Here is a 19,275-nt window from a genome sequence, read left to right on the forward strand (position 1 = left end):
TACATAGCACAAAGGAAGACAGTTGTGGTGTTTGGAGGTCAATCATCTTAGCTGGAGTTCCTCATGGTAGTGTGCTAGGTCCAACCATCTTCTGCTTCATAAACAACCTTCCCTCCATCATAAGGCCAGAAGTGGAGATATTTGCTGATGATTGCACAATGTTCAGCACCATTTGCAACACCTCAGATACAGTCCATGTTCAATGCAGCAAGACCTGGACAATATCCAGGTGTGGGCTGATATGTGGAAAGTAAAATTTGCCGCACACAAGTACCAGACAATGACCATCCGCAACAAGAGAGAATCTAATCATCAACCCTTGTTGTTCAATGGCATTACAATCACCTTAAACCCCACCATCAACATCCGGGGAGTAACCACTGAGTAGACACTGAACTGAACCAGTTACATAAATTCTGTGGCTACAAGAACAGGTCAAAGGCTAGAAATTCTGCAGCAAATAACACATCTCTTGACTCCCCAAAAACACCAAGGCACAATTGGTGGAATGTGGTCGAATACTCCCCACTTTCCTGTATGGGTGCAGCTCTAACAACACTCAAAGAAGCTTGACACCAGACAAGACAAAGCAGCTTGCTTCATTGGCACCACACTCATCACTTTCAGCATTCATTCCCTTCAAGACTGACGCATAGTGGCGGCAATGTGTCCCATCTACAACTTGCAGTAACTCACCAAGACTGCCCGACAACACCTTCCAAACCTGCAATGTTTAATAGCAGAAGGAAAAGGACAGCAGGAGACACCTGTGCTTGCAAGTGCCCCTCCAAGTCACACAGCATTCTGACCTGGAATTATATCAGATATCCTTCACTATCACTGGATCAACAATTTGGAGCTCTTCCTAATGGTGCAGTTCCTAATGAACCAGTGGCCCAAGGACTGGATGGCTTGAAGGCAGCTTGCCAACACCTTACCCATGGCAATTCAAGATGGGCAAAAAAGCTATCCTAGCCAGCAATGTCCAGGAATAGAAAAAAATCTCTTTCTTCATACAATGCACTGAATTTCCCAATACCACTGCTCTGAAGAACATGGTTGCCTTTTTCTGAAATTATGTGGTCTTTTATCCTCCTTCTTTGAAGATACATGCAATGGATTTTATTCTTCCCAACCTAAGCAATAATCTGACAGAAGTATAAACCTACCTGATGTTAGTCTCACTAAAAATTCTGAAGGACAGTGAATCCATCCTGCTAGATTTTTGACTTGAAAGCAAAAAAAAACACACGAAGTGAGATATGAACATATCTTTTTTTCTGAACAGTATTTGGTGAGCTCATGTGTAAGTCTACAAACGTTTTTAGGAGATTCATCTCAAATTTAAAAGTGTTAAGGATCATGAATAAGGATCTTTCATAATTTATAATTAATTATCTTTGAGCACAAAGGAAACCTTATTGAGTGTACAAGGGGTTAATTATTTCCCTTCCTGATTAAGTACCCACTGAGAAGCTCAGCTTCCTTTCTCAGCTGTACAAAAACAGCATAAGCACTAATTCATTGCTTTTAAGGGACAATTTGTTTCCATGTACATGGATTAATGAAGGGATTACTGTCTTCAAGAATTCCTGCTCTCGATTAAAATTAAATAGTGTCAGTTGGAAATGTTTGGATGAAAGATCTGGGAGGAGAGAGGATCATGCTCAGCCTTCAGCCATGCCAAAATGAATGACTTGCTCATAAGTATCCAGAATAGCACGAGAGAAGGATGCCAGATTGTGAGAAGGAGGACCAGGCTGCTGCCACTAATGTAGCCATGTTTAGTATGACACATTGCCAGATAGAAGGAAAGGCTAGAGGAAGTTTAAATGGAAAGGAAATTGGCAAAATTAATCTGCCTCTTATGTTTAGAAAGTAATTCTGCAATTTCAGCAAATTAGACTCATAACAAAGAACAAGTAATTAACCCATTATAAAATGGCCTGTGCAGTCTTTGCTAAGTTATAGCAGTGCCATCGAGCCATTATGGCATATTCAGTCCACGCTGACTCTCTAAAGAACAGTCCAGTCAGTCTAACTGTTCACTCTATGTCCCAGGCTCTGCAATTTCAGCTCCCTCAAGGTCCCATTGAATTTCCTTCTGAAGTGATGGCTCGCCTGCACATTCCAGCACCTGCATAGGCAGTGAGTTCCAGGTCATTGCCATTTTCTGGATGGAAGCATGCTTATTCCTATTTCCCTATACCCCTTCCCAAAAAAATTTAGATATATATCCCATGTCCATCTTAGTGGAACAACATTTAGAGTCATAGAGATGTACAGCACAGAAACAGCTCCCTTGGTCCAACCCCTCCATGCCGACCAGATATCCCAACCCAATCTAATCCCACCTGCCAGCACCCGGCCCATATCCCTCCAAACCCTTCCTATTCATATACCCATCCAAATACCTCTCAAATGTTGCAATTGTACCAGCCTCCACCACTTCTTCTGGCAGCTCATTCCATCCACGTACCACCCTCTGTGTGAAAAAGTTGCCCCTTAAGATCTCTTTTATATCTTTCCCCTCTCGCCCTAAACCAATGCCCTCTAGTTCTGGACTCCCCGACCCCAGGGAAAAGACTTTGCCTATTTATCCTATCCATGCCCCTCATAATTTTGTAAACCTCTATAAAGTCTCCCCTCAGCCTCCGACGCTCCAGGGAAAACAGCCCCAGCCTGTTCAGCCTCTCCCTATAGCTCAAATCCTCCAACCCTGGCAACATCCTTGTGAATCTTTTCTGAACCCTTTCAAGTTTCACAACATCTTTCCGATAGGAAGGAGACCAGAATTGCACGCAATATTCTAACAGTGGCCTAACCAATGTCCTATACAGCCGCAACATGACCTCCCAACTCCTGTACTCAATACTCTGACCAATAAAGGAAAGCATACCAAATGCCTTCTTCGCTATCCTATCTACCTGCGACTCCACTGTCAAGGAACCTATGAACCTGCACTCCAAGGTCTCTTTGTTCAGCAACACTCTCTAAGACCTTACCATTAAGTCCTGCTAAGATTTGCTTTCCCAAAATGCAGCACCTCACATTTATCTGAATTAAACTCCATCTGCCACTTCTCGGCCCATTGGCCCATCTGATCAAGATCCCGTTGTAATCTGAAGTAACCTGTCCCTTTGTTTGACTCCAGATTCTAACTAACATCATCTTGTAGACCAAATACCTCTGTGTTTGTACACAGGCACCTGGCCTACCTTATTCCCCAATGTCCAATCCAGCAATGTATCCTTCCTAGTTGGATCAAGAACCAGCCAAGGATATTGCCCTTGACAGGAACTGCAGCATGTGTAGGATGCTAGGATCTGAGAAGTGCTAGAAGATGCCGCTAGAGGTCAGGAACAGGATCCCATAGAGTTTGCTTCAGTATTTGGAAGACAGTCAGGATGTACTGTGTGAATTAGCTGTGATTTTTTGAATGTGGTCACAGTGGTGATTCTGGAAGAACTGAATGTCATCACTTACCAGGAAGGGCTATTCTGCCTCATATGATATGGTGGTTACAAGAGAGCAGTATTACTCTCTTGTAGGAATAAAGTAGCAGGAGTAGGCCATTCTGTCACTCAAGCCCTGCTATTCTACATCATGAATGAACATCCACCTCAACACCATATTCCTGTGCTATCTTCACATTCTTTGATAAAATTAGGAACAAGAATTCTATCAATTTCTCTCTTGAACTTACATAATGAATGAAGTCCTCTGGGATAGAGAATTCCAGATTCACCACCCTCTGAGTGAAGAAGCTCCGACACAGCTTGCTTTTAATCTGTGGCTGTGTCGCCTGGCTCTCGATCCCACGACTAGGGGAAGCATCCTTTGAACATCTCTTCTGTGCATGCTTTTATGAATTCTGCAAACTTCTTTGAGGTCGCTTCTCATTCTTCTAAACTACAGAGAGTACAGGCGCAGTATTCTCAATCTCAACTCCTGAGACTGTCCCACCATCTTAGGAATCAGTCTGATGATTGTCAGCTGTACCACCTCTACACCAAATGTAACCTCCCCCAACTATGAGACCAGAATGACACACAATACTCTGGGGGCAGTCTCACCAGCATGCTATACAATTCAATTCTTTTGCTCCTGTACTCCAGCCATCTTGTGATCAATGCTACCATAGCATTTATAATCTTTATTTGCTTTAGCAACCTCAGAGACACTTTTAATAAAATTACTCTGTCAGAAACAACTGGATGCTCAGACAACTGCCACAGAGGCCAGAGATTTCAAAGTGACCCAGCACTGTCTCAACAAGCCTTCAGGATTACTGCTGGCCGGGCCTTGGCTAGGATGAACATGGATGATAAAGGTCAGGATCCTTTGGTTTGACCCCCCCCCCACCCCCCCCCACCCCCAAAGCAGCTCTGTTGCTGAAAACCAGACAAGGTCACCAGCCCTTAGGGGACCTGTCATGAACCTCAGCAGATTCATCTCAGGCCTACGTGGTGGATAGTCTCCTAGTGTGAAGAGGCTGATGGACACACAGAGACAGCCACCTGATATCAGTATAACTGAGCTAGTAGTGGGACAAATCACTTGACTTGGCTACAGCACAGACTCATAAGAACGTAAGAACTCGGAGCAGGAGTAGGCCGTCTGGCCCTTCGAGCCTGCTCCACCATTCAATAAGATCATGGTTGATCTTTTTGTGGCCTCAGCTCCACTTACCTACCCTCTCATTGTATTCCTTAATTCCTTTACTGTTCAAAACAAATTTTGTCTTAGCTTTAAAAATGTTTACTGAAGTGGCGTCAACTACTTCCCTGAACAAGGAATTCCATAGATTTATAACCCTCTGGGTGAAGACGTTCTTTCTTGATTCAGTCTTAAATCTGGTCCCCTCCAATTTTGAGGCCATGCCCTCTTGTCCTAGTTTCACCTGCCAATGGAAACATCCTCTCTACTTCTATCTTATCTATTCCATTCATAATTTTATGTTTCTGTATGATAACCACCCCCCCCCCCCCCGCCATTCTTCTGAATTCCAATGAATATAATCCCAGTTTACTCAGTCACTTCTCATAAGCCAACCCTCTCAACTCCAGAATCAACCTAGTGAACCTTCTGAACCCTCTCCAGTGCTAGTACATCCTTTCTCAAGTAAGGAGACCAACAGTGCACACAGTACTCCAGGTGGAGCCTCACCAGCACCTTGTACAGCTGCAACATAACCTCACTGCTTTTAAAGCCAATCCCTTTAGCAATGAAGGAGAAAATTCCATTTGCCTTCCTAAATACTTCTTGTACCTGCAGACCAACCTTCTGTGATTCATGCACAAGGATACCCAAGTCCCTCTGCATAGCAGCATGCTGCAATGTTTTACCATTAAAACAATAATCTTTTTTACTGGTACGCCTCCCAAAATGGATGACCTCACATTTATTACCATTGTATTCCATCTTCCAGACCTTTGCCCACTCACTCAAAGTATCTATGTTCCTCTGCCAAGTTTCACAGTCCTCTGCACACTTTGCTCTGCCACTTATCTTAGTGTCATCTGCAAACTTTGACACACTGCACATAGTCCCCAACTCCAAATCATCGATATAAATTGTGAATAATTGCGGTCCCAACACCGATCCCTGAGGCACACCACTTGTCACTGATTGCCAGTCAGAATTGCATTCGTTTATCCCTCACTCTTTGCTTTCTGTTAGTCAACCAATCCCCTATCCAAGCTAATCCTTTACCCGAAACGCTATGCATTGTTATCTTACACAGCAGCCTCTTGTGTGGCAGCTGGTCGAAGGCTTTTTGGAAATCTAGATAAACAACATTCACTGGGTCCCCGTTGTCCACCCTGCTCGTAATGTCTTCATAGATGTCCAAAAGATTAGTTAAGCATGACCTGCCCTTCATGAACCCATGCTGCGTCTGTCCAGTGTGATAATTTCAATTGAGATTTTGGATGTAGGTATGCTCGCTGAGCTGAAAGGTTCATTTCCAGACGTTTCATTACCTTACTTGGTAACATCTTCAGTGGACCTCATGCAAAGCAATGCTGAAAATTCCTGCTTTCTATTTATATGTAATCTTCCCCATTACAGAGTTAAGCAAACTGGTCTGTAATTCCCCATCTTTTACCGACCACCCTTTTTAAACAGTGGCATCACATTTGCTGTTTTTTAATCTGCTGGGACTGTCCCAGAGTCCAGTGAATTTTGGAAAATTACCACCAGTGTACCTGCTATTCCCCCGGCCACCTCTTTTAGTATCCTGGGATGCATTCCATCTGGGCCAGTGACTTGTCTGTCCTTAGCTCCATTACCTTGCCCAACACTACCTCTTCTGTGATAATGATTGTTTCCAGATCCACCTACCTTCGTCTCTTTGTCAATTGCTGGCATGTTATTAGTGTCCTCCACTGTGAAGAGTGACACAAAATACCTGTTCAATGCCTCGGCCATTTCATCATATCCCATAACTAAATGCCCCTTCTCATCCTCGAAAGGACCAACATTTACTTTAGCCATTCTTTTTCGTTTTGTGAAGACACCTTTGCTATCTGTCTTTATATTTTGTGCTAGATTTTTCTCCTTCTATCTTACTTTTCTTTATAGCTCTTTTTGTGGCTTTCTGTTGACCTTTAAAGTTTTCCCAATCTTCTAGTTTAATGCTTTTTGGCCACTTTGTATGCCTTCTCTTTCAATTTGATAGCCTCCCTTATTTCCTTAGACACCCATGGCAGATTTCCCCTTTTCATACAGTCTTTCCTTTTCACTGGAATATACTTTTGCTGAGCACTTTGAAAACTTGTTTTGAAAGTCCTCCACTGCTCATCAACTGTTTCATAAAATCTTTGTTTCCAGTCAAGTCCTCCTTCATTCTATTGTAGTCTCCCTTGTTTAAGCACAGGACCCTGGCATTGGATTTTATCTTCACACTCTCCATTTCTATTCAAAATTCAACCATACTGTGATCGCTCCTTCCAAGAGGATTCCTAACTATGAGGTCTTTAATTATTTCTGTCACATTACACAGGACCAGATCTAGGAAAGCTTGCTCCCTCGCTGGTTCCTTTACATACAGTTCAAGAAAACTACCATGGATAGCCAGAGAGACATACACAGTAACACAGTAACACATCCTCTTGCCCTTTTACAGCAATATCCCTTCTCGTCCCCGAGGCCTTCCAGACTGGCCGAGGTGATGTAGCCTCACTTACCTGTTTTCTAGGATGATCACCCTCCTCAGGACTCACATTTTTGTTTCATAGAAACGATTGACAGAATTTATTGGTTATGGTCAAATGGTATGTCGATTGACACGCAGCCCTTATGGGATTAAATTAAATCTGCTGGTTGCCGTTGTAGCTCCCACATGAATTTCTCCTGCAGAGTGGAGTATTCCCCCTAGAGTTGCTGGTCAGTCAGAGACTGACTGTATTCCAGTGCCGCAGCGCCATCGGTTTACGGAGGTCACTGCCAGCACTGCAGGAGACCTGAAGAGAATGATCATCCTAGAAAGCAGGAAACTGAGGCTGCATCCCCTCCGCCAGTCAGGATGGGATGAGAAGGGATATTGCTATAAAAGGGCATCTTCCTGTGTATGTCTATCTGGTGATTAGAAGGTCTCTGTATTGCCTGAGAAACAGGTTTCCTCCCCAAACCATGCAGCCGGAGTGCAGGCTTGACCATCACTATCCAGTGTGGGGTGTGTGGTGCTGGAAAAGCACAGCAGGTCAGGCAGCAAGCGAGGAGCAGGAGAATTGATGTTTCGGGCATAAGCCTGTCATCAGGAATGGGGATGAAGGGCTTATGCCCAAAATGTTGATTTTCCGGCTCCTCAAATGCTGCCTGACCTGTTGTGCTTTTCCAGTACCACGCTCTCGACTGTGATCTCCAGCATCTGCAGTCCTCACTTTCTCCCAGACAGTGTGGCTCCCACTCATGGCTGATTGAGTACCAGCGGTAGCGGAATGAGGCCTTTCGGTGGCCCTTGGTTTGGTTTGTGGGCACAAAGGCATTCTTGACACTGCTTGACCTGGATATTGAATCAGCAAGTTGATGAGTTTTCTCCATAGCTCTCCTGCACCATTAGACAGACTTACTGCCCTCCCTTGCCTGCTCTAGGGGAGCATTGAATTCAATCTGCTGTTTGTGCAGAATATGCATGTCTGAAAGTTTGTTGGTATATTCCCTCCAATGCAATAAATGAGAGGTTTGAGCTGCATGGAAGATGTTAGCGGACGTTATTGTAACCTCACTGAAACATGGCAACTTTTAAGGCAAGATCTTCCACCTTTGGTTTCAGCCTTCCAAATACTCAATGCTCAAAAGTGGTCAGAAAACCACTTGGGCTGATCACTGCCCTGTGCTATCACTGGTAATACTCACCTTTCATCCAAAAATCAACGAGGCTTAGAAATGAGTTCAGACACTCAACAGTTAGTGAAACTTCTGAGTAGCCCGTTGGGGGTAAAAAAAAGAACAGTGACAAAGATATTGGGTTCTAACTGTCTCAAAATAATTTGGCAATCAGATATAAGGAAACAAATTGCAAAAGTACGTGGGGGTGAATTTATGGGATAATATCTCATTTTTGTCCATCAAAAACTGAAAGATAAAATGTGCGATACTTGGAAAGAAAGTATTCCCTTTACACACCATATTACTGGAATTATGAGCAATATATCCGGGTTGGAATTCCACATCCATAACACTGACGTTTGCATAAATGGCTGCTGGGAATAGTACTTTGGCAGAATGGGGTGGGGTTTGGAAGATTTCATGGCCAGAGTGTGGCAGGGAGAAGGGATGTAGGGAGTGTGGGGAAGGGGCCCTGTCTGGCAAGAAATCTCTCTCTGTAGATATGGGAACCATTGGACTGGCTTCCTGAAGGAAATTAGAATGTGTGTGTGTGGGGGGGGGGTCCGTGTTGCTTTTTGAAAAGGGCTAGTGGTTAATTATAACTGCCTGTTGGTCCAGTATTTGACTCCTTCCCTTTGCTGTGGCTGGGGCCCATCTTGCACCCACAGTGACCACAGACAGCGTCAATAAAATTTATATCAGGAAACCTCCCCTAACATCTGTCCAGAGCAAGGATGTCAGTTCCCAGTGTCTGGGTGAATCCCAACACAATGTTTGGGGAGAGTCATAGACCCCTATAGCACAGAGACAGGGCCTTAGGCCCAAAATGGTCCATGCCGGCCAAAATGTCCATCCTTGCTAACCCCATTTCCCTGCACTTGGCCCATATCCTTCTCAACCTTTCTTCGTCATGTATTTGTCCAAATGCATTTTAAACATTGTTAATGTACCCGCCTCAACGATTTCTGCTGGCAGTTCATTCCAACCTCTGTTGCCTCTCAAGTTGCTTTTTATTCTTTCCTCTCTAACTTTAAACTGATATCCTCTAGTCCTTGATTCGCCAACCTTGGGAAAAAGACTGAGTGCATTCACCCTTTCAATGCCTCTCATGATCTTATAAACTTCTATCAGATCCGCCCTCAGTCTCCAACGCTCTAAAGAAAAAAGTCCTAGCTTTTCCAACATCTCCCTATAACTCAGAATGTCGAGTCCTGGAAACATCCTTATAAATTTCTTCTACACTTTAAGGGCAGTTGAATAACATTCTTCCTATAGCAAGGTGACCACAATACTCTAAGTGCATCCTCACCATCATCTTGTACAACTACAACATAACTTCCCAACTTCTATACTCAATGCCCTGACTAATGAAGGCCAGTGTGCCAAAAGCCGCCTTCACTGCCCTGTCTACCTTTGACTCCACTTTCAGAGAACCGTGCATCTGAACTCTGTTCCACTACCCTCCTTAATGCCCTACCATTCATCATGAAACTCCTACCTTGATTTCACTTTCCAAAATGCAAGACCTCACACTTATCTATATTAAACTCCATTTGCCATTTCTTGGCCCACTTCCCCCGCAAGGTCCTGCTGCAAGTTCTGAGAACCTTTCTCATGATCCACAATACTGCCTATTTTAGTGTCATCTGCAAACTTACTAATCAGGCCTTGCACATTCTCATCCAAATCATTAATACAGATAATAAGCAGCAATGGGTCCAGCACTGATCCCTGAGGCACTCCACTCGTCACAGGCCTCCAGTCCGACAAGCATCCTTCCACTATTACCCTCTGCTTCCAACCAACTAGCCAATAATGTGTCCAATTTGCCAGCTCCCTCTGGATTCTATGTGACCTAAGCTTCCAGAATAGCCTACCATGTGGAATCTTATCAAAGGCCATAGAGACTACGTCTACCGTCCTGCCCCGTTCAACCTTTCTGGTCACTTCATCAAAGAACACTAACAAATTTGTGAGGCATGATCTCCCATGTAAAAAGCCATGCTGACTATTCCTAATCAAACCTTGTCTTTCCAAGTGCATATCCTATCTCTCAAAAACTTCTCAAGTAAATTACCTACCACAGATGTTAGGCTTACTGATCCAAAGTTCCTAGGTTTTACTTTGCAGCCCTTCTTGAATAATGGCACAACAGTGGGCGGCACGGTGGCACAGTGGTTAGCACTGCTGCCTCACAGCGCCAGAGACCCGGGTTCAGTTCCCGCCTCAGGCGACTGACTGTGTGGAGTTTGCACATTCTCCCCGTGTCTGCGTGGGTTTCCTCTGGGTGCTCCGGTTTCCTCCCACAGTCCAAAGATGTGCAGGTCAGGTGAATTGGCCATGCTAAATTGCCCGTAGTGTTAGGTAAGGGGTAGATGTAGATGTAGATGTAGAGGTATGGGTGGGTTACGCTTCGGCGGTGTGGACTTGTTGGGCCGAAGGGCCTGTTTCCACGCTGTAAGTAATCTAATCTAATCTGCTACCCTCCAGTCTTCCGGGACCTCACCTGTGCCTAACAATAATGTAAAAATATCAGCCAGGATTCCTGCAATTTCCTCTCTAGTCTCTTGCATTGTTCTTGAATATATCTGGTCAGGACCAGTAGATTTAGTCACGTTCATAGATTCTAACACATCCACTTCCTCCTCTCCTGTGATATGGACTGTCCCCCAAGATATCACCACTAACTTCCCCTAAGTTCCCAAATCTTCATGTCTTTCTCCACGGTAAACACGGAGAAATATTCATTGAGGACCTCGCCCATCTCCTGCGGTTCTATACATACATGTCCACTTTGATCCTTGAGGTGTCCTACTGTTTCTCTAGTTATTCTTTTTCCATTAATATGCTTACAGAACCACTTTGGATTCTCCCTAATCTTCTCAGCCAAGGCTATCTTGTGCCTCCTTTTCATCCACCTGATTTCCTTCTTCAGCAGCTCCTGTATCCCCTATATACCTACAGGCATTTCCTTGATCCCAGCTGCCTCTACCTGAGCCAATGCCTCCTCCTGTTTTCTGATCAAAGCCTCAATATCTCTCGTCATCTAAGGTTCCCTATTCCTGTCAACCTTGCCTTTCACCCTCGCAGGAACATATAGACCTTGAACCCTAGCTATACAGTCATAGAGCCATAGAGATGTACAGCACAAAAACAGACCCTTCGGTCCAACTTGGCCATGCCGACCAGATATCCTAACCCAATCTAGTTGCACCTGCCAGCACCTGGCCCATATCACTCCAAACCCTTCCTGTTCATATACCCATCCAGATGCCTTTTAAATGTTGCAATTGTACCAGCCTCCACCACTTCCTCTGGCAGCTCATTCCATACACGTACCACCCTCTGCGTGAAACGGTTGCCCTTTAGGTCTCTTTTATATCTTTCCCCTCTCACCCTAAACCTATGCCCTCTAGTTCTGGACTTACTGACCCCAGGGAAAAGACTTTGTCTATCCTATCCATGCCCCTCTTGATTTTATAAACCTCTATAAGGTCACCCCACAGCCTCCGATGGTCCAGGGAAAACAGCTCCAGCCTATTCAACCTCTCCCTATAGCTCAAATCCTCCAACCCTGGCAACATCCTTGTAAATCTTTTCTGAACCCTTTCAAGTTTCACAACATCTTTCCGATAGGAAGGAGACCTGTCCTGTACAGCCGCAACATGCCCTCCCAACTCCTGTACTCAATACTCTGACCAATAAAGGAAAGCATATCAAACACCTTCTTCACTATCCTATCGACCTGCCACTCCACTTTCAAGGAGCTATGGACCTGCACTCCAAGGTTTCCTTGTTCAACAACACTCCCTATCTCACTTTTAAAGGGCTCCCACTTGCCGGAGGTCCCTTTGCCTGCAAACAAACTACTCCAATTAACCCCTGCAAGCTTCTTTCTCATTCCATCAAAATTTGCCTTGCCCCAATTTAGACCTTGAACCTGTGGACCAGATTTGTCCCTCTCCATAATTATTTTAAAATTAATAGAACTATGGTCATTGGTCTCAAAGTGCTCCCCCACTGTCACCTCAGTCACCTGTCCTGCCCTATGTCCCAAGAGTAGGTCGTGTTTTGCCCCTTTCTGAGTAGGACACACCACACACTGGGTCTTAAACGCACTTAACAAATTCCATCCCATCTAAATCCTTAATGCTCTGGCAGTTCCAGTCTATGTTCGGAAAATTAAAATCCCCTACTATGACAAATCTATTGCTCCTGCACATTGCCCAATCTCCCTGCATATTTGTTCCTCTAATTCCCATTGACTATTTGGGGGCCTATGGTGCAACCCCAATAACGTCACTGATCCCTTCTTATTTCCTAGCTCCACCCACAAAGCCTCAATGGATGATCCTTCAATTATTTCATCTCTGATTACTGCTGTGATACTCGCCTTAATAAAAAATGGGGAATGGTCTGCAGATTTTCACATCCAAATGTTTGCATTACAAAACTGGCCAGGAATTGATTCTCAGGACCATACGAGTAAGTGCAAATCTTCAATGAGGACAGATACTTGTGAATAAATTTAATCATAAAGAAACGTTGATTTTAAATGTGGCATTTAATGTAACAGCACTCTCTGTTGGATATTGTGAGTATAACAGTTAATGCAAACAAGAATCCCACTTCTGTCAAACATTGAATGCATTTCAAAACTAATTCAATAGCTGTAAAAGCATCTATTCTATTCATAGTCATATGCTTTTGCACTGATGCAATGGTTGGGAGTCCTCCTGATGAAAAAAACAACTAATAATTTATCTTCCTTTCATACATTCAAGATTTAGGAGCAGAGTAGACCAATCACCTCCTCAAGCCTACTCCACCATTCAATGACGTAATCGCTGATCTGTTTATCCATTCCACGCCCCTACTACTCTCTGAGTAAAGAAACTACCTCTGACATCTGTCCTATATCTAACACCCCTCAATTTAAAGCTATGTCCCCTCATTCTAGCCACTACCATTTGAGGAAAAAAAGGCTCTCCCTGTCCACCCTATCTAACCCTCTGATTACCTTATATGTCTCAATTAAGTCACCTCTCAACCATCTTCTCCTCTAACAAAAACAGCCACAAGTCCCTCAGCCTTTGCTCCTAAGACCTTCCCTCCATACCAGGCAATATCCTGGTAAATCTTCTCTGCACCCTTTCCAATGCTTCCACATCCTTCTTATAATGCAGTGACCAGAACTGTACACAATACTCCAAGTACTCTTAGTATAGTGTAAAAGAAATTTAACAGTTAAAGATTATAGTCCTTCTTAGTATTAAGTCAAAAAATAAAGAAATAAAGCTAGAAGTTCAACCATTACAGTCTTTCTTAAGTGCCTAGCTATGCTGGGACTGCATTTCCTACTCAATCTCCTCCATTTTGGCACACTTTCCACACTCTGGCTTGACCTCCTCTACTCTTGTCATCACTGCACCTGCCTCTGATTGGAGCTCTCAGCCTCAGACGCTGATAGTTGCACAAAGTCACACAACCCTCTGAGACAGAAACACTCTCCTCATTTCTGTCCAAAGCGGTAACCTCTAATTTTAAAACAGTGCCACCTAGTTTTGGACTCACCCTGCATAAGGGTGAAATACAGTTGGCCAAATTTTACCAAAGAATTGTCAATTTCAGGCAATTTCACAGAGGGTTTCTCTCCCTGAGCACCAGTGAGTTCTCATACAATTCTCCACCACTCACCACATTGTGCGCCCCATGGCCTTATGGTGCGACCTTCATGTTATTGCGCATTCACCACAGTGGCACTTCCTACTGTCTTGCTGTGCCATCTTTAAAGGCCAGCTGTGCACCACGGTAAATGCTGCCTGCCAAGAATAGCCTTTCACTGTGGATAGAGTGAAAGGGAAAGGAAAAAGAAAAACTTCTGATGGCACATAGATGGCATGGGTAACAGTTCATTGGAAATAGAATCTCACATTTGTAAATATATTGCCGCTTACATCATCTCCTCTCTGACCAACTATCACGGTAATTGCAGCTACACAGGTTAGCCAATCTTAGCTCCAACTATGTTCGAACACTGGCTGAAGGAGTGCTTTCTGCAGCGTTGTATAATATTTTGTCATTGTTCAATGTGGGGCATCAGCTGTTGTAAAGCCTTCAAACGCTTGATAATGGATTTGTGTTTGCTCACTGAGCTGAAACCTTCCAGCAGCGAGCAAACTTACATCCAGAACCTCAACCTGAGCTACAATTCTTCTCAAACACAGTAATGCTTGATAATGTTAATTTTTATTTAAGAACAGGAAAATAGAAGAAAGAATAAACAAAATGTCTGCATTTATTTCTGGCAGTAAAGAAGGGCTGCTTGCCTTTTGAAGAAGCTCAAATTTTCAGACAATAGTGCAGCCACCTCAGAGCTATTGGAAGTGGGTGGGAATAATGTCCTCTGTTGCTGGTTGTTCCTGCTCTATCACACAGAAAACCATGTTCCTCTTGGTTAACATCCTCATCTTCCTCTTCTGAAAACTGCTGGCATTCTCCTGGCTATTCATCATCCATTCCATCACCTCTATTCCTGCTCCAGTTACAGAGTACAGTGCGCTGGGATTATGTAGCTCACTGTGTCCAGTGTATGCTGTAAAGGCCCTGGAACCTTCACCTTGGAGGTTGCTGCATCACAGCCTTGGTGGAAGAATGGTCAGTGTTGTATCTAAATTCAGCCATAACCAGGGGATTGTGTAGTGGAGTCATCAGTTCGAGAGGGCGCCTTTCGTCTCCCAATGGCCAAGCTTGTAGGGCATCCAGCCCTTAAAACGAAACAGGAACCTAGGAGTTCCCAACTACTGTATGTAGGTGTCCTGGCAGCTTCCAGGGTACCTGACACAAATATCTACAATGTTGTATTGAAGATCACAGATTTCTTGTTCATTGATGGAATGGAACCATTTACTGCTGATGAAATCAGATGTATGAATGCTTGGTGCTTTACAACAGCTGTTGCCTCCACATTGAACAATGACAAGATGTTGTACAATGCTGCAGAAAACACTCTTTCAGCCAATGTTCGGACATAGTGTGGAGCTAAAATTGGCTAACCTGTGTAGCTGCAGTTACCGTGATAGTCGATCAGAGAGGAGATGATGTAAAGTGATAATATATTTACAAACATGAGATTCTATTTCCAATGAACTGTTACCCATGCCATCTATGTGCCATCAGAAACTTTTCTTTTTCCTTTCCCTCTCACTCTATCCACAGTGAAGAGCTGTTCCGGGCAGGCAGCATTTAATGTGCTATCAAAGTGATGTCTGCATTTTCTACACTGCCTTGGACCTGGGGGGAGCTAACTGTGTTTGAAAAACCCTACTGCCCAATGTTTTCTAGTTCCTTTCTAAAATAAGTTAGTCAAGTCCAACGAGAATGTTAGGAATGAATTGCCCAGGTGTCTCACAATACCGAAGCAGCTAAATTGTGACAGACATAGGCTGGTATCAATGCAAAACAGTCCCAACTTTATTAGGAAACAAGTTACAATAGATTTTACTACAAAACAACATTATCTCTGATCCTATTCAGCCCCTGAAGCTTACAATATTTCCCAAGTCTCTTGTAGCTGCTCTCTCTCTGTTTTTGAAGTTGCTTTCTGTCTTCCTCTTTCTCTCCTCAGATGATCAACAGGTCTCTGTCTTTGGTCTTGCTGGTCTCTTCAGAAAAACTGTCCATTTTGGGTTTATACTTCATAAGTTCATACTCATCACAGGAATGTGACGGGGAATGCCTGAAGATGCTTTATACTTTCATGGATTGTGATTGTTGCTAAGACAACATTTGTTACCATCCATAACTGCCCATGAACTGAGGCACATGCTAGATCATTTGACATGGTAGTTAGGAGCCAACCATATTGTTGTGGGTCTGGAGTCACATGTATGTCAGACCAGGTAAGGATGGCAGATTTCCTTCCCTAAAGGACATTAGAGAACCAGATAGCTTTTTACAGCAATCAACGGTAGTTTCATTGTCACCATTACTAAAACTACCGTTATATTTCAGGTTTCTTAAGTGAATTTAAAATTCCATTAGCTTTACTGTGTCCAGTGACATTACCACTATGTTACCACCTCACTTGAAAGGAAGATCAAGTTTGAGCATCAGTTTCAGGATAGCTAGCTGCACTGTCCCTCTGCACTTTGGTATAACCAGCACTGAAAATCAAAAATCTCTTGAAAAAATGTTCTGGATGTTGGTTCCAAACAGAAACTTCAGACTTCCATTGGAAATACATAATCAAAAACCTCTCTCACCCGGTTATACTGTCATCCATTGGGCAGAAGATACAAAAGTTTGAACATAAGTACAAACAGATTCAAGAACAGCTTCTTCTCCACTGTTATCAGATTTTCAATGGACCGCTCAAATGTTAATTCTGATCTGTCTCTGCACCTTCTCTGCAGCTGTAACACTGTATTCTGCACTCTGTTCTGCTACCCTGATACACTTTGTATGATAAGATCCACTTGTGTAGCAGGCAAAACAACACTTTTCACTGCATTTCAGTCCAAATGACAACAATAAATTAATTACTATTCAAGAGCCAGCTCCATGGTCAATTGCGCATCCACAAAACAAGTAATTAAAGTTTTGCTTCAAATTCATAAAATTTTACTTCGTTTTCTGAAGAGAGGTCACTAGACTGGAAAAGTTAACTGTTTTCTTTTCACAGATGTTGCCAGACCTGCTGAGTTTCTCCAGAACTTTTGTTTCTGTTTGTCTTAGAATGTTACATTTAGACCATTCTAGTGCTGAGGTGACCAGTCCCTGTGAGGTTTGATGACTCACCCCTTTGCTAATCCCATTGAGCTATCTTTGCCATAAATCATGCAGATCTATTATTTTGTTAAATTTTGTTAATAACAAAGGGTACAAACATAAACCTGATAGTCATGTACAATTGAAGTACTACATTTAATTCATAAAGTATGGTTGATATCACATATTGTTTCTGACCTGTGTAATGTAAGAAAATACTCAATTGGATACTGCTCCACCAAATGAACCATCAATTATTGGATTGAAGGATATGACCATTAAGTTGAGCTCTCAATCATGCAACTTACTGTATGTATTCTCTTCTCTATTTGTATTTGACCAAGACTTTTTTCAGTTTTTAACTTGAATGTTTTCATGGGAATTTTCAGTAACTTAGCTGGTTTGGTGGTGGGCCGCTCCCCCGAATCAGTGAGCCTATTAGAGCTGATTGATTGATTCTTTCGTGAAGGTGTGATGTGCTGGTAAATTCAATTGGGTTAGGCCACTGCTGTTATAAGGCCAGACTTCTGCTAATTGGAATGTTGATTTCTAAACATTATGAACAAAAAAAAAATTTAACAATAATTAATGGGAATTTCTGAGACGCAGTTCTTGGCATGAGAAAAGCTGTGAAGTCTAAAAAGCTGGTGACAGTGAGATGAAGGCGGCACTTTTTGCTAGCTAGAATCTCCTTTCTATAGCAAAGGAGAAGCCATTTGGTTTTGTGCTACTTGTGCTGACTCTACAGGAGCACTGCTGATACTAAGCATTGGTGGTGGATATTTGTGGACATGGTATCAATCAAGTGGGCTGGTTGGGTGTCAAGCTTCTTGTTGTTGGAGCTGCACTCATCCAGGCAAGTGGGGAGTAAACCATCACATTCCTGACTTGTGCCTTGTAGATGGTGCACAGACTTTGGGGACTTAGCTGAGTTACTTGCCGCAGTATTTCTAGCCTCTGACCTGTTCTTGTAGCTACTCTGTTTATGTGGCAGGTCCAATTGAGTTTCTGATCAACAATAACCCCTATTATGTTGATAGTAAGAGATTCAATGATGATAACACCATTGAATGTCAAGGGGCATTGGTTAGATTGTCTCTTATTGAAGATGGTCATCGGCTGGCATTTATGTGGCACAAATGTTACTTGGCACTTGTCAGCCCAAGCCTGGATATTGTCTGGATCTTGTTGCTTTTGGGCATGGGCTGCTTCTGTATCTGAGAAGTCTTGAATGGTGTTGAACATTGTGCAATCAACTGTGAACATCCCCATTTGTGTCGAGAGTGTGGTGCTGGAAAAGCACAGTAGGTCAGTCAGCATCCCTGTTTCTGACCTAACGATGGATGAACGGTCATTGCTGAACCAGCTGAAGAAGGTTGGCCTAGGACACTACTCAGAAGAACTCCTGTCGAGAGGTCCAGGATCTGAAATGTCTGACCTCCAACAACCATGACCATTTTCCTATGTACCAGGAATGATTCCAACCAATGGAGAGTTTTCCACCTGATTTCCATTGATTTCAGTTTCGCATTTTTTAAAAAAAAAAGTCCTTTCACAGAACTGACCATCACCCATTGGCCTTCCTTTTAAAAACTGAATCCCAAAATTGATTTTTTTTTGACACCTTTCATGTCAGTTACAAAGCTTTGCCTGAATAATATAGCTCTTCGGTTTCAATTCCTGGACAGATCTGACGAGATGAATGAGTGAAGGTGAATGTAGTGGTTGCACACCTCCTTATCCAGTCTTCCTCATTGTTGACCGAATAGGAAATTCCTGAAATGCAGGTGTTAAAGGTAAAATAAAATTTATTCCTAAAATCTAGCCGTAAGAATAAGTCAGATCTTTTCAATTAGCATTGAGAAAAAGGTTAAAAATCTGAAACTTCCATATTCTAATTGCAGTGTTTAAAATATTGCACAACACCATTGGCTGGATTTTACAATTCCCCCCAATTCAGTGCATTCAGTTGGGAGCACATTAACTATGTAGGCTGGCTAATCCCACTGCCATCCCACACACCCCAACCTAGTCTCCACAGTACAGTAAGCAGCCTGTCTCCCATACATAAAAAAATTATTGATAGGCAATTGAGCTTTTGAAGACGACAGTTGACCTTTATATTATGCTGCCTGTGCCGTAAAGCTGATGGTCTGTGCAGGCAGGCGAGAC

This window comes from Chiloscyllium punctatum, chromosome 1 (genome assembly GCF_047496795.1).
Source record: "Chiloscyllium punctatum isolate Juve2018m chromosome 1, sChiPun1.3, whole genome shotgun sequence".
Classification (NCBI taxonomy): Eukaryota; Metazoa; Chordata; class Chondrichthyes; order Orectolobiformes; family Hemiscylliidae; genus Chiloscyllium; species Chiloscyllium punctatum.